The sequence below is a fragment of the Ailuropoda melanoleuca genome, chromosome 16 (genome assembly GCF_002007445.2).
Source record: "Ailuropoda melanoleuca isolate Jingjing chromosome 16, ASM200744v2, whole genome shotgun sequence".
Taxonomy (NCBI): domain Eukaryota; kingdom Metazoa; phylum Chordata; class Mammalia; order Carnivora; family Ursidae; genus Ailuropoda; species Ailuropoda melanoleuca.
Genome location: NC_048233.1, coordinates 79,314,205 through 79,329,800, shown reverse-complemented (window position 1 = coordinate 79,329,800; position 15,596 = coordinate 79,314,205).

Here is a 15,596-nt window from a genome sequence, read left to right as displayed (position 1 = left end):
TTTTTTAAAAAAAAAGTAATGTGAATAAAAACAGCTGAAGCTTTTTATCCAATTTTGAGTATAGGTTTTAGAATGAGACGCCCTGGGTTGGAAACCCGTCTTCGCCACTCACTAGCTTAGCTGAACCTGAAACAGACCTGATCCATCCGGCCTCCAGGTCATCATCCTTCCAGTAGGAATAACTGCTTGTAGTCTCTCAGAGTTCTTGTGAGGGGTGTGTGAGGCCCCGTGAAGCGCTCAGACAGTACCTCACGTATAACTACTGAGATATTTTGGGCTACTTATTGCCATGAGTAAATATTATTTTCTTGATCTCCTTTTTTTCAATCTTATTATTGATGAATTTGATTTAAATTTTGCCGTCATGGGGCACCTGGCTGGTACAGTCGGTTAATCAACTGACTCTTGGTTCTGCTCAGGTCGTGATCTCAGGGTCATGAGATCCAGCCCTGCATTGGGCTCCACACTCAGCACAGAATCTGCTTGGGACTCTCTCTCTCTCCCTCTGCCCCTCCTGCTGGGCTTTCACTCTCTCACTCGTTCTCTCTCTCTCTGAAACAAATAAGTAAATCTCCTTAAAAAAAATTTGCTTTCATGAAAAATGTTTTCTCTTCCTATTTTTGGATGCTTACAACTTCTGTTTTAATATCATCGATTTAATTTATTCTTCTCTATTTTACAATTTCTAGTTTTATGCCTGCCCTAACTTGGCATACTCTCTTGTGTTCTCTTGGTTGTTCCTTTTTAGCTCTGTTTGCGGTTGGTCTCTAGAATGGTTGGCAGAATAGGAGTATAAGGAAGTGTAAACAGAGAGCTGTTCACATTATAAAAAATGGTTTCAAACAAGGGAGAAAGGCGGGGGGGGGGCAGGAGAGGCTTCTCCTTGCACCCCTGCTGTGTCTGAAAACAGGCATCTTACACCAAAGTTCCCAGCCTACTCCAAGATGTGTTATCAAAGAACCCCCCTTCCAGAAGCTCACACTCCCTACCCACTGCCCGTAGCACATACGATCAGTTGGGAAGGACATGCTTGCAACTCTTTTGCTAACAACTCATGCTGCCCAGCGCTTGTCCAGTGGCCGGATTTCAGGCTCAGGCTGACAGACTACAATGCCACTGACTAGGAGGGGGACTTAGGGTGGAGTGACATGCTCCCAGCCTGCCCACGAGAGGGAACCTCATGGAATCAGCCTTCTATCTCAGCCCCGAAGCACATCTGTCTCCAAGCATGTACTGGGGCCAACATACCAGAAGCCGCGCTGCCAAGGCAGTTTGATAGCCTCGCCCACCTGGAAAGGGTCTCCAGTGGTGAACATGCTGGACACAGACTCCAACCCTGGCAGGCTGTGTTGGAATTTATTTCAAGATTTATTCACAGGCATGGGATGCTCCCCATGTCTGACTCTCCCTATTATTTGGGCTGCTGCAAGTTTACGGTACAAGCTTCCGTGTAAACCAGAGGGACTCATGTGAGCTTCAGGTGCTGGTGGACAGGTGGCCTAGGTAACACAGTCATCCTCTGCCCACCAGAGCAGGTAGGAGTGGCTGTTCTTTTATTGGAACCTGAGCTCATTTCTCTATGATATTTATGCCAGAGCTAAAAAGAACACATCTCGTGTTTGCATAGATTCCCCCACTGTTCCAAAGTCCATTCTATTTCTGTTTCTTTTTCTAACCCATCTGGGAGATGACACATGACCTTGATCACTACACCGACACTTAGCAAGTCTATTTTAAACATCCAGGGGATTGGGGCACCCGGGTGGCTCAGTGCATTGAGTGTCTGACTCTTGATTTTGGCTTGGGTCATGATATCGGGGTCGTGGGATCCAGCCTCATGTCAGACTCTGCGCTCAAGGAGTCTGTTTGAGATTCTCCCTCTGCCTCCACTGCTGCCCCCCCCCACTCTCTCTCAAATAAATAAATCTTTAAACATCCAGGGGATTTTTAAGAGGTCCCTCGCTGGCCATGCATCATTAAGTAGACAAGCAGCATGTGCAGATTCAAGCTGAGGGCATGTTTGGGGCCATTTGTGGGAACAAGATGGGTCCAGTGGGAGCACAGACCTTGGCAACCAAGGTGGAGGGGCGAAATTCTGTGATTAGGCTGGCCTACAAATAACTTTGCCGCTAAACACTCTTCTATCTATTCTTTGTCTGAGGAAGTCCTATTGTCCTTCAGGGTTTAGCTTAAAGCCCACTTGCTAAGAGATGTCTCTTCCCATCCCCTAGAAGAGTGTATGCTTGGCCCAAATGTGGAGCAGACGCCAAGTTGGTAGTAGCTGGAGGCTTCACAGAAGACTCCTTCTTGCAGGGAGCTGTGCCCTGCGCACCCCCACTGATGACACTTTAAATGTACTGAATGTGAATCTGTCTTTCTTTGAATCATTTTTTTCAAATGGATCCCCAAACATGGAAACCCCGAGTTGAAGGGGAGCATGCACAATGTCTTGTCTTATACACACAGCCAAGAAGCCCTTTGCAGGGACAGCCCACTCAGCGAATGTACTGGTGTCCTGCTCCTTCCCCCTCCTCCAGTCAACCCCATACATGGAGCACCAGGCTTCCCCCTCCTCCCACCAACCCCACACATGGAGCAGCAGGCTCTCCAGTGAAAACATGTACATGGCTGGCACAAGGACTTGAAGGGGGACACGGATGTCCCCGCTTCCGGATACATGACATACCAGGAAGGGTTCAAATCAAGGAAGAGGGCATTTGTGGCATCTGCATATTGTGCAAAAGGCAAAAACAAACCGTTCCAAAAAGGAAGGAAAGCCCGACACACGCCACAGCACAGGTGAACCTTGACGATATTATCCTAAGTGAAATGACCCGGTCAAATAAAGGCAAGCACTGGGTGATTCCACTTATCCGAGGTACCTAGAGCAGTCAGATTCCCAGAAACAGGAAGCTGTGTGGTGGTTTGCCAGGAGAGGAGAGAATGGGGAGTGGTGGTTTGAGGGGTGTGCAGCCTCTGTTCTAGAAGATGAAAAGGTTCTGGAAGTGGTTGGCACAACAATGTGAATAGACTTAACACTAATGAACTATACAATTAGAAATGGTTACAATGGTAAATTTTATGTTATGTGGCTGTTTTGTTTTTGTTTTACTACAATTGGGATAAAAAATTTGAAGAAGTCGCTCCAGCGCAGGACCATCTGCCTTGATGCCGTTGTCTGCACTGCCCTCTGCTGGTCAGTGAAGCTGATGCGGTGAGGAGCGTGCCTGGCTTCCAGAGTAAGTTCCCCGTCCCACGAGCCTTGTATTTTATGGTCACTCATGGCTTTTAAAGCAGGCAGAAACTATGCTCGTGAGGGTAATAACTCAGTCAAAAGCCTGCCCCATAAACCAAGGAGGTTGAAAGCCACCCCATCCTTCACGTTTTCCCCTTATACCTGCCCCTGTGACTATACCGCCATATCCTCTCAACAGTTATCCCAGCCTCTACCAGATAAACCATATGACTTTAAAGAATGACACTTATTTACAGGTGTAATCCAGAATCCCCATCAGCTTGAACTCAGGATGAGAAAGGCCTTAAGACCCCCATTTGGAATTTTGGCTCCCTGGACCAGCCCTGACTTGAACTACATATAAGTCCACCAGACGAAAAGTCTCCCAGACCCCAGTCTTAACTGGTATAATCTTGGTTCAATTCCTCTTTGTTCCTCTCCTCCCCCTTCACGTTCACAGACATTTACAGAAAGGAAGTTCAAGGAGATTAAGTCTGTTGTCCAAGGTTACAGAGCCACTGAGTGCAAAGCTGCATCCCAAATCCAGGTCAGCCAAACTCTTCCTATTTATTTCATTTTTCATTGTTGCCTCTTCCCCTCTCTCAAGCAGAACAATTTCCCTCACCTTTATTTTTTTAATTTTATTTCATTCAATTAATTAACATATAGCATATTATTAGTTTCAGGGGTAGAGTTCAGTGATTCATCAGTTGCATATAACACCCAGCGCCCATCACATCACGCGCCCTCCTTAATGCCCATCACCTAGTTACCCCATCCCACCACCACCTCCCCTCCAGCAACCTTCAGTTTGTTTCCTACAGTTAAGAGTCTCTTGTGTTTTTTTTTTAAAGATTTTATTTATTTATTCGACAGAGATAGAGACAGCCAGCGAGAGAGGGAACACAAGCAGGGGGAGTGGGAGAGGAAGAAGCAGGCTCATAGCGGAGGAGCCTGATGTGGGGCTCAATCCCATAACGCCGGGATCACGCCCTGAGCCGAAGGCAGACGCCTAACAGCTGTGCCACCCAGGCGCCCCTCTTATGGTTTGTCTCCCTCTCTGATTTCATCTTATTTTTTTCCCTCCCTTCCCCTATGATCCTCTGTTTTGTTCCTTAAATTCCACATATGAATGAAATCATATCATAACTATATTTCTCTGATTATTTCATTTAGCATAATACCCTCTAGTTCCATCCCTGTTGTTGCAAATGGTAAGATTTCCTTTTTTGATGGCTGAGTAATATTCTATTGTCTATAAATATACCACATCTTCTTTATCCATTCATCTGTCCATGGAAATCTGGGCTCTTTCCATGTTTTGGCTATTGTGAACATTGCTGGTATAAATATTGGGGCACAGGTGTCCCTTCTTTTCACTACATTTGTATCTTTGGGGTAAATACCTAGTAGTGCAACTGCTGGGTCACAGGGTAGCTCTATTTGTAACTTTTTGAGGAACCTCCATACTGTTTTCCAGAGTGGCTGCATCAGCTTGCATTCCCAACAAGTGTAAGAGGGTTCCCTTTTCTCTGCATCCTTGCCAACATTTGTTGTTTCCTGTCTTGTTAATTTTAGCCATTCTGACTGGTGTGAGGTGCTATCTCATTGTGGTTTTGATTTATATTTCCCTGATGCCGAGTGATGTGGAACATTTTTTTCACATGTCTTTTGGACATTTGTATGTCTTCTTTGCAGAAATGTCTGTTCATGTTTTCTGCCCATTTCTTGACTGGGTTATTTGTTTTTGGGGTGACTGGGGTGATAAGTTCTTTACAGATTTTGGATACTAGCCCGTTATCAGATATGTCATTTGTGAATATCTTCTCCCATTCTGTGGGTTGTTTTTGGTTTTGTCAACTGTCTCCTCTGCTGTGCTAAAGTTTTTTATTTTTTTTAAAGATCTTATTTATTTATTTATTTGAGAGAGAGAGAGTGAGACAGAGCATGGGAGCAGGGTGAGGGGCAGAGGGAGAAGCAGACTTCCCGTTGAGCAGGGAGTCCAATGTGGGACTTGATCCTGGCACTCTGGGTACCTGACCTAAGTCGAAGGCAGATGCTTAACCGACTGAGCTACCCAGGCATCCCAAAAGTTTTTTATCTTGATGAAGTCCCAATAGTTCATTTTTGCTTTTGTTTCCCTTGTCTTTGTCCTTATTTTTAAAAATGATAGATAATGCTATAGTTAATAATGTTGTGATTCTAATGAAAGCATTTTCTTTCTTTCTCTGTCGTTTTATTTCAGACCCTTGAGCCCTTCCTCTCTCCCTCCTTCCCTGTATTCCCCTCCCAACTATGCACTGAGAGACAGGTAAGGTATGAAATGAGACCCCCCCACACACACACACACATGCAGGGCCAATATTTAGCCAGTAACCTCAAGGCCATTTCCAGCCAGTGCAGATTCTGATTGGCTGGGACTGCAACATCCGCGGTATTAAATATTTGGACTACTTCCTCTGCTTATCCGCAAGAGTAATTGTATGTGTGTCTGCTGGAGAGCTCAACTGGAATAAGGATGACCCGGAGGCCGTGAGGCAGGCTGGGGCGTGGACTGAGCCTGGGACATGGAGTGAGGAGGCAGGGACTCAGATCCAGTTCTGCTACGATCTCTTTTGTGTGACCTTGTGCACATCACTTTCTCTGGAAATCAATTTTTCTGTGGGTAAAATGAAAGTGTGTATGGCCTTGTACCATTTTTGTAAAAGAAAACAGTGTGTGTATATGTGCCTTTCACACGTGTGAACAGAGATACACCCATCTGTTCACGCAGCAATCTATGGAGAGAGGAACGGGCTGAAGGAGGTCTTTTTCACATTATCTAACCTCTTTACTCTTTTAATTTTCCAAAGCAAGCATTTGTTGTAATTTTTTTCAAATTAATAGCGAAGAAAGTCCTATTTGTTCCTCTTTTGCAGGAAGTCACACTTATCTGAGGTCACAGAGCCTCAGCACCTAATTCAAGGCTGTCCTGCCTGTAGGTTCCTTATGCTGCCTCTGAACAATCAGGGAATGTGAGTGCTGCGCACCACCTGACCCCCTGGTCCCCAGGCCTCAGCAGTGCTACCCAGGGCTGGTAACCAAACATCTTCAGAATGCTCCTTGCCCTCCTCCTACTTACATCTGATACACACCAGCAAATGCTTAGCCAGTGCTCAGCCAAAGCACGTTTATCTTCTCCCATGTCCACGGCTATAAAATGCCCAAACCTGCCCCAGGTCCCAGGAAAGAGCTGTCACCAAACACGATGAATTTCCAGACTCCTTTGGATTTACAGTGACATGAGGTGTTTGTTCTTAAGCCACAAGCCCAAGGGACTGACCAGGATGTGGGGAAACAGCATGATTGCTTGTCCTTGTCATAGGAAGATGCACCAGCAGGGGGAAAAGGTTTTACTGTCTCCCCAGAGAACAGCCTTTTCTCTAGCAAATAATCCACCCCAAATTACCTTATGAGAAACCAATTACACTTTTAAATAAACGAATGCAAAAAGAAAGACTGGAAGGAACCACATGTAGCTTTGGATTCAGACCAACCTGGGTTCAAATCCAAACCTTGAACAAGTTACTTAACCCACTTTACTAAATGGACAACTTATTTTGTGCCAGGCACTCTGCTGGGCATTTTACACGAACAGCTCAAGCCTGAAGAGGTTTGTATTGTTCTCAATGTATAACAGATGAGAGAAGTGGGACTCTGGGAAGAAAGCCACAATGTGGGAGGGCTCAGCTGATGAAACTGCTAAGGCCCAGATTCCAACTCATATCAAGACATCAAGGCCAGCACCCATTCCTCTGGATGGTGCCCCCTCTCCCACACATGGTGGGGAGAAGACGCTCCAAGCACGCTTCAGAAACCAGGTCTACCTGGGAATGATCCCACTGGGTTAAGTGATCCCAAATCCAGACCCTGACACTGCTTAGAAAGGACAGGCACAGATCAGTGGATGGAAACTGTGCTTTGGCACTCAATGAACCTAGATTCAAATGCTGGCTCCACCCTGTACCTAACTGTGACCTTGGTACTTCACCTCACTTCTCTGGCCCCAGATTCCTAAAATGTAAAAGGCAACTGGTGAGAGATTTAAAATAGGATTATAAAGCATCTTGCCCAGAGTCACATTTAGAGGAGCTGCTGATCTCACGAACAGGGCACCCCTTGAGAGCTCCAAGCCAGGAAAGGAGGATGACAGTTCTTGGACCCTGGACTAGCTATGGGTGTGCTAAGCCCCCTTCAGAAGCTCAGCCCATGCACCCGGGCTCTGGAGCATTGACACAGACACCTTAGAGCTGCTTTGCGCCTGCCCCAGCCAGCAAGACGCTCCTTTCTGGAACATCCACCGAAGGCCTATAAGGAAATCAGCCTGCAGTAAATGTGACCTCCCAGCCACAGTGCCTCACACACAAGCTGCCTGGTCAAGGGGGGGAAAGACCCAGTTTTCCAGGCTGTGCCCCTGGGCCACTTCCTCATTCAGGGCAATAGCAATAGCAGGGCCCTACCTGCTTCCTGTGGCCAGGAGCCTGTGAGAGACTAAAATACTAGATGATCAATAGAGGAGATGTGATTTTCTTCACAGAGATTCAACCGTGAGGACCCTCGGGCAGCCTGCTCTTCAGCAGCCAAGTTCCTGTCCCCCACCCCGCGCAGCACAATCACTCCCCTTGGTGATTCTGATCAGGGCCATGCTTGTTCTTTCCCCTGAAGACTCCAAAGGGGGGCAGCCTGGGACAGGACTACTCCTTGGGGAAGGACCTAAGTCTTTCCGAATGACTGCCCTGTGGTTGCACTTATTTCCGCTCCCAGGCACCAAGTTGAAGCTCTCCTCCAGCCTCCGCCCATGCCTTGAGCCCCTGCTGGCCCTGCCCGGGGCCGGGCTCAGCGGCCGGGGGGAACAGCGCACAGGGCTGCAAACAGGCCCCGTCCGTGGATGTGCTGGAGGCTCTATGGGGGCCGGGGTGCGGGACATCCTGCGCAGCGTGGAGCTAGGGCTGCGGCGCTACTACTCGCCGTGCCCCACCACCGAAGCAGCGACAACCACACCCCAGACCACGTGCACGTGGGGCGTGGCGGAAGGGCGCGGGGAGACCCGCGCCGAGCTCACGGCCCACCGGCGTGGCTGCACCCACACCTGGCCGGCCTCCATCCACGGTCGGCTCTCCTTCCGCCCGAGCCTCCGCGGCGCGCGCTCCGTCCGCTGCCCCGACGTCGACATACACAGCCCGGCGTCCCAGGCGGGCACGGCCAGCGTGCAGGGCCGCCACAGCACCGATTCGGGGAAGGCCCCGGGCCCTGCACCCCAGACGTGCAGCCCGCCTTTCGGCAACATCCGCGGACCCTGCGAGCGCAGGAGACCAGGCTGGCCGCGAGGCCGAGCCCCGGCAGAGACGCCATGCCGAGGTTGCGCGCGCGTACTCACCCGCGAGGACCCTACGAGGCGAGAGCCGCTAGCAGCCGGCGGGAAGAGCGACGTCACATGCCCGCCTCCGCCGCGCTTCCCCACGCGGTCCCGGCAGGCGTCACCCCGCAGAAGCTGAGGGAGGCCGGCGGCAGTCGGGCCGGCCGCGCCCGCGCTGCTCCTGCCCAGCCGCGGCCCGAGCTCCCGGCGCCCGCCACGCCACACGTGGGCGGCCTCCGCGCGCCGCGCCATCCGCCACCGCTGTGCCGTCTCCGCGCTCCCGGGCCGCCTTCAACCCCCAGGCCACCGGAAACGGGGCTCGCGCGTGGGCGGTCGCAGCGCCCACGGACTCCTGCGGGCGTCGTCCACGAAGACTAGGCGGCGTGTGGGAAGGACGCACCCCCGCCCCCGCTCTCCCCACAACGCCTCCTGCCCGGCGGGCTGTAGAGCCCAAGACAGGCCCGCCTGGCCCTGAGGGCCTGCTCTCCCCCCACCCCCACGGCGAGCAGCCCAACCCGGTGTGCGGTGCGCCTCGCAGGCCTCCCTGGCTGCCGCTTCGGGCGTCCTCTTCGCAGGCCCCTCCAGTCCGCAACCCAAGCCCGCTTAAGGGGCCCAGGTCCCCTCCTACTTCCACCCACAAGTGCACCGTAAGGTGTGTGTCAGCCGTGACTCAGAGCTGGGTGCGGCCCAGGCCGTCCCCTTTGAGGGTGTCTTCAGCTGCCAAGTGGAACACCCCGTGGTGGGCCTTGCGAAGGACCAGAGAGTCCTGGGCCCCTGAGGGAGATGTTCTATCAGGACAGCCCCACGGACCACCCCGCTAAGTGCCCCACAGGGTTCAGCCAACACCAGGACTGGGCCAGTCTCGGACCAGCCGCAGACAGCTGACTGGATGCCCCCATTTCTTAACCAGGCCCCCCTTGCTTCACAGCAGCCGCGCCCACAGGCTCTCTGTCCTCATCGAGTCCCGTGGTCAGCAATCGGTGAGGCTGCAGGACTGGTAACAGGCCGGCATCCATGACCCGTCGCTGCCGGCCCAGCTCTTGAGCGAGGCTGGCTGGGGGCCCAGAAGGTGGGCCATTGCTGGCACCTGCGTGGGCACCATTGTGGCTGTGGTGGCTCTTGCTCTGGGCATAAGCTCTGGCAGCAGTTGCTGCAAGAAAGGGGGGGGGCGACAGGAGACTGTAGGGAGGCATCCTGACAGAGGAGCTGAGGGTCTTCCGGGCCACCCAAGTGACTGCAGAGCCCAGCTCGGTCTGCAAGCATAGATAGTGACAAGAATTCTGTCCAAACTTAAAAATAACCGAACAGGACTGCTGCATCATTACTCATGAAGGCTTTAGCCTATTCTCTTCCTTCTACCACCTAGTTAAAAAGTCAGATACCCAAACACAGAACTGGCTGCCCTTTGGGAAGCCACCATTGTAGAACTAAACATGTTTGCTCAGACCCTCCTCCAAATCACAGAACACGCAAGTCCTGTCTTGTGCCCTGACACCCTCTTGCTGAGAAGCCCCACCCTCTCCACTGCCGGTTCCAGGTTGCTCTGACTCCTTTTCGTAAGGAGCCAATAAGCCCAACTTTGTTCAAATAGAGGTGTATTCCTGATGGTCTTTGTAGGAAGGAATCAACAGGGCCACTGTTTTGGATGGACATTCCATGAAGCTAAGCTTTGGAAAACTTATGTGTGTCCCCGGAATCTGCCTCACTCCCAAACACCTCTATCAGAGAGCCTTCCCTTTGGAGGTGCTGTTTAGCTCGGGTATGCCAGACTGAATTGCCATTCCCTAACCCAAGACGGCAATCTCTTGGGGAGCCAGTTCAGTTTTGTAATGTTCTGGAAACACAGGCTTCATCACAATTTAACCCCAGAGTGGGTCTCTGGTTGTTACAAGAGCAAATTGAGGATGTCCCGTTAAACCCTAAACCTCAGAACCACAGGGCATGCAGAACCTGGTTCAAATGGCCCCTTGGGGTGTGAATTGTTAGAGCCAATTCTGAAGGCACATGGAGAGACTCCAGGTTCTGGAAGTCACGAAGCATGACCTCAGGGTTGACAAGACCCCACTTTCCTAACTTGGGTTTTACTTCTGGGTATTTCAACTGCTCAAGCTACAGATGGGAAGATATCAAGATACTGATGAGACAGTGTTGGTGCAAACTCCAAATCCTGAGAGGAAGAGGCATTTGAAATCCAAGTAACACTGGGTTATTTGAGATCAGCTTTCCTGCTGGTCGATGTATGCACATTGGAGCTGACAGTCAGCAAAGGACTGACTTACTCTTGCCTCTCATGTGCCTTCTCTGGACTTGTGATCATTACCATTTATAGAGACTTTCTCTGTGTGAGAAGTACCTTTCTAAAAGCATCTCACTATGTCTTCACAAACCCTAAGTAATTCTCATATGAGGGGACTGGGGCTCAGAGAGCTTAAGTGACTTGCCCAAAGTCACATGCATCCAATACTACCAATACTGATGCCTGGTACCTACTGAGTTTTAGACTTTGTCCTTTGCAAACGTTGGTTTATTGATTGATTGATTGACTGATTGATTGATTTGTAAGCTCCACGCCCAGAGTGGAGTCCAGAGTGGGGCTCAAACTCATGACCCTGAGACCAAGACCTGAGCTGAGATCAAGAGTCAGACACTTAACCGACTGAGCCACCCAAGCGCCCCAACATTGTTTCATTTAATTCTTTGAAAAATGATTTTTGTTAGGCACTGGGAATATCCCTATTTTACCAGAGAGGAAACTGAGGCTCAGAGAAGCAAGAAACTGCAGCTGAGCATAGCTGTAAATCTATGGCTTTGGTCCGAGTCAAATACCAGCCTCTGATAATTCCTTGCGTCTCAGTTTGGTTCTCCATAAAATGGAGGTAGCATGTTAAATTCCTTCATTACCTGAGAAGACTAAATGAGCTAATAGATACAAAGCATTTGGAACAGCCCAGATTTTTAAAATTTAACTAATTTTCTAAATTTAAATTTAAATCTATGAGATCTGATTTGCCACCGCTTTAAGAGTGGGATCCCAGAACCAAATCAGACAGACCTGAGCTCACGTCCTAGTCCCAGCACACCTGCTTGTCTACAGGGGCAAATCGTCTCACCTCTCTGAGAACTAATCTCATCTACAAGATGGATATAATCATGAGACTGATGTCATAAATTGTTACAAGGATTAAACAATATAATGCAAGGAAATCCCTTAGTACAGTGCCTGGCATGTCACCCTGAGCTCTCACAATGTGCAGATAATTCGGTTTTTTTGTTTTGGGGTTTTTTTTTTAAAGATTTTATTTATTTGAGAGAGAGCATGAGGGGGTGGAAGGGGAGGCACCGAGGGAGAAGCAGACTCCACACTGAGCAGCGAGTCCAACGTGGAGCTCGATCCCAGGACCCCAGGATCATGACCTGAGCTGAAGGCAGATGCTTAACCAACTGAGCCATCCAGGCACCCCACAATGTGCAGATAATTCTGTTGGTGATGTGCGGAGGTGAGCAGCGGTGCACTGGATACACAGAGATGTATCATCGAGACTCACAGTTGAGTGGGTCAGACACCCACAAAATAGAAATTACTCATTGTGGAAATGTCATAGTGCTTCCAACAAAACATGATGAGAAAGTGAATGAGGGGCACACATGGTAAGTGGGAAGGGTCTGGCAAGCCTTCCTGATTGGGACAGGACTCCATCTCCGGCAGGCACGTTTTCAGATGTGTTCAGTTCTGCTGGCCTGGGAGGATTCTTTCAACAGATTCTCGATTTTCCCCTGACAGTACATTTCTGCTTGCCTCTTCTCCCCTACCTCACACACTCCTTCAGTCTCCCAGGAAGAATTCTCTCTAACCCCTCTCAACCTCTTTAGTAGCGTGTCACTGTGAGCTTGTCACTTGGCATAAGTTCTTGACCCAAATTGACTATGAGCTCTTTGGATGGGGGGAGGGATAGTGTGCTCACTGTAGTTACTTCCAGAGCTCAGCATCAGGGAGAACACCTAGTGAGTACTCTACAAGTTTGCTGAATGAAAGAAAACCAGAAGCGCTCTTGCTGGGGTCCCAGGTAATACGAGCCATCTATCAAATCCTTTTAGGTTACCTGCTCCTCTTAGATTATTAAATGTATTATTTCATTAATAAACCAGTTTGAAGCCCCATTTTGCCCATTATAAGTGCTTGAATAAATACAAACACGAAATTGAAGTTTTCACTGTCTCAAAATATTCTAAGCAAGTAGACAAAAATAAATAAAGGAATGGGTGAAGGGGAGGTGGCAGCATGGTGCAAGCATCCAGCATCCAAGTCCCTTTTAGGACTCTGGGAAACCGTAGAGAGGCTGCTACAGTCCTATCCCAGCCACTGACAGAATGGAGGCCGCTGGCTACTGTCCGGGAGTCATTCCTTGGACAGCACGCGACATCGTCTCCTTGGACAACTGAGTTGTTGCTATCTGATGGACACCGCAGGTCACATAAAATAAAGAGGTCTGTGTCCTTATTTTGGCTTCTGGAAAGCTTAGAACCAAATTGTGGCCCTTTCTGTATATTTTTGTTGCTAAATCCAACCTGACTATAATGAAAACCTTCCTGGGAGATGCAAATTTGCCCAGTTCCGGAGGTGGAGGGTAGGGCGATTTCCTGAGATGCCTTAGGACAACTAAAGCTCTGGTGACTGTCAGAATCACAGGGGGCTCCATATTTGAATTTGGACAAGGGGACCCTTGCAGTTCCCTCTGAAACTAAGGCAGAAGTACTGCCCTGACCCCTGGTGATTTTTCCTTATCTTCCCTTCCTTCTGGTCTTGGTGTTGTTTACGCTGACTTTAATAAGAAGTTCACTAATATAAAACCTTGAATGCTTCCTCATCTCCTGTGGAATGAATCTAAATTCCTTAGCATGATGTTCAAGGCCCCTGTCCTTCCTATCCAGCTTCATTCCTCGGTACTCACCTCCCCACTCCTTCTTCCATGATTGCTATGCTCTACATTCAACTCAACATATTTAAAAACCAGACCTGTGCTCTCCTATGCTACCCGCCGTACCTTCCTAGCTTGTAATGCGGCTGCAATTGAGCTGCACACGTCGGATCAACACTGCACGTCGGGGCTGCATGTTTTCTCGCTCATGAGCAGCAAGAGTATGTGTGGAAAGGGATCTGGATTTTGTTTTAACTGCTGAACACAGACAACAAGTGTACAACCAACTCTGACAGCAACCAATGTGTGGCATTTCCACGTAGATAACGAAAAGCATCTCTTAGATAAAAATGTAGAATTACCCCTGCTTTCTGACAGCACCCAGTTCAGAGCAAAACTATACTTCACCGTATCCTTCCCCAAACTAACCCAAGTCCGGAGCCTATAATGAATCCCCGCTAACCTTTCCTTATTGAGGTGCCCCGAAGTTCCCCATGATATGCTGCTCTCTCCCTCACTGCAACAAGCCAATAACCCCAACTTTGCAGGTGTGTTGTCCTGGGAGTCTGGCTAAAGAGTACTGACACTGCAAAGAGAAATCATTGGAAATTTTCACGCAGGAAAGTGACATGATAAGACAGTTTTTAAATGAGGACTCAAGCCCCTGTGGGTTTATGGGGGCAAGAGTGGAAGCCCCAAATCCAGATGATGGAGAACCTGAACTAAAAGTGACAGGGGATGGAGAAAACGGGACAGCTCTGATAATCACGGCAAAGGAGTTAGCATGGGAAGCTGGGGAGAAGGACACTGAGCTTTAGAAAGAGGGAAGAAACAAAGAGTACCTGTCCCAATTAGAAGGAGAGTGAACAAATCAGGCAGGAAACATGGAAGGGGGAACAGATATGGTGGGTAGCATAGGAGAGCACAGGTCTGGTTTTTAAATATGTTGAGTTGAATGTGGAGCATAGCAATCATGGAAGAAGGAGTGGGGAGTACCTACCTCATAGAGTTTTTGTGAGGAATAAAGAAGTTAATGCATGTAAAGCAGTTAGAACGATGACTGGCACAGAGTAAAACGATCACTGAATGTTTGCTACTATCATTAGCGTTCTTTTCTGTATCCTTACTAACTGGTCCAAAGCAGGCAACAACATGTACTGCTGTTGAATTTGGTTGGAACAGGGCAGGAAACTGCTCAAAGCCTGAGCTTTGGAGCTTAGAACCAAGTTGGTCATTTTTTTTTAGCAGCCTACTAAGTTCTCTGTGTAACCTAAAGCACTCCCTCCGTCCCAAGCTTTGGGGATAAGAGCCAGGGATAATTGAGAGAAGAGAAAGCAGTCCTAAACGTTTATCTAGCGGTGTGGCATACGGCTGGTCTGAGCGAAAGATGGACACCTGCCTCAGAAATGTATTTTTAAAAAGCTTCCCTGGGTCCCTTGTTCAAATAATACTTATCCCGGAAGGAATAGCATATTTAACCAGTACTTCAGACCGGGTGCCACTTTTCCCACATCAGGGGAGAGACGGCGTTATAGGACCACCAGATGGTAGTAGAGGTGGCCGCTGGGGTGGCCAGAGGAGTCTGGGTGATGCGTTCCTGTTCCCAGAGTTTCTGAAGGCTTATTAGAGGAGGGGTTGCCAGAAGGTGCTGGATGCGAGGGAGTGAAAAGGATGCAGAAACACCAGATGTCTGCTAGGATGAGGTTGGTCAAATGGGGAAGCAGGAAGCCTAAATCGCAGTTCTAATTCTTCTTTCTAGCTGGGACACCCGGGGCAGATTAGCGAACCTCTCTAGCCCTGGAGGGTGCAGGAATATGGCAGGGGACTCTGAATCTAAATGCATGCTTTAACGCACCCGGGGCCATGTCTGCCAGGCCGCTCCTTGTCAGGCCCCGCCTACTGTGAAGGGCGCCTTCTGGGTCTAGAACAGCAGGTCTCAGCTCTCAGGGAGGTGCAGGATTCCAGGCAGCTGCCTGTGACACTGGGTTGGCCTCTAGCGGCCGAAAGCACATAGGCACAACAGGATGACGTCTAGGCTGTGACCAGAGGG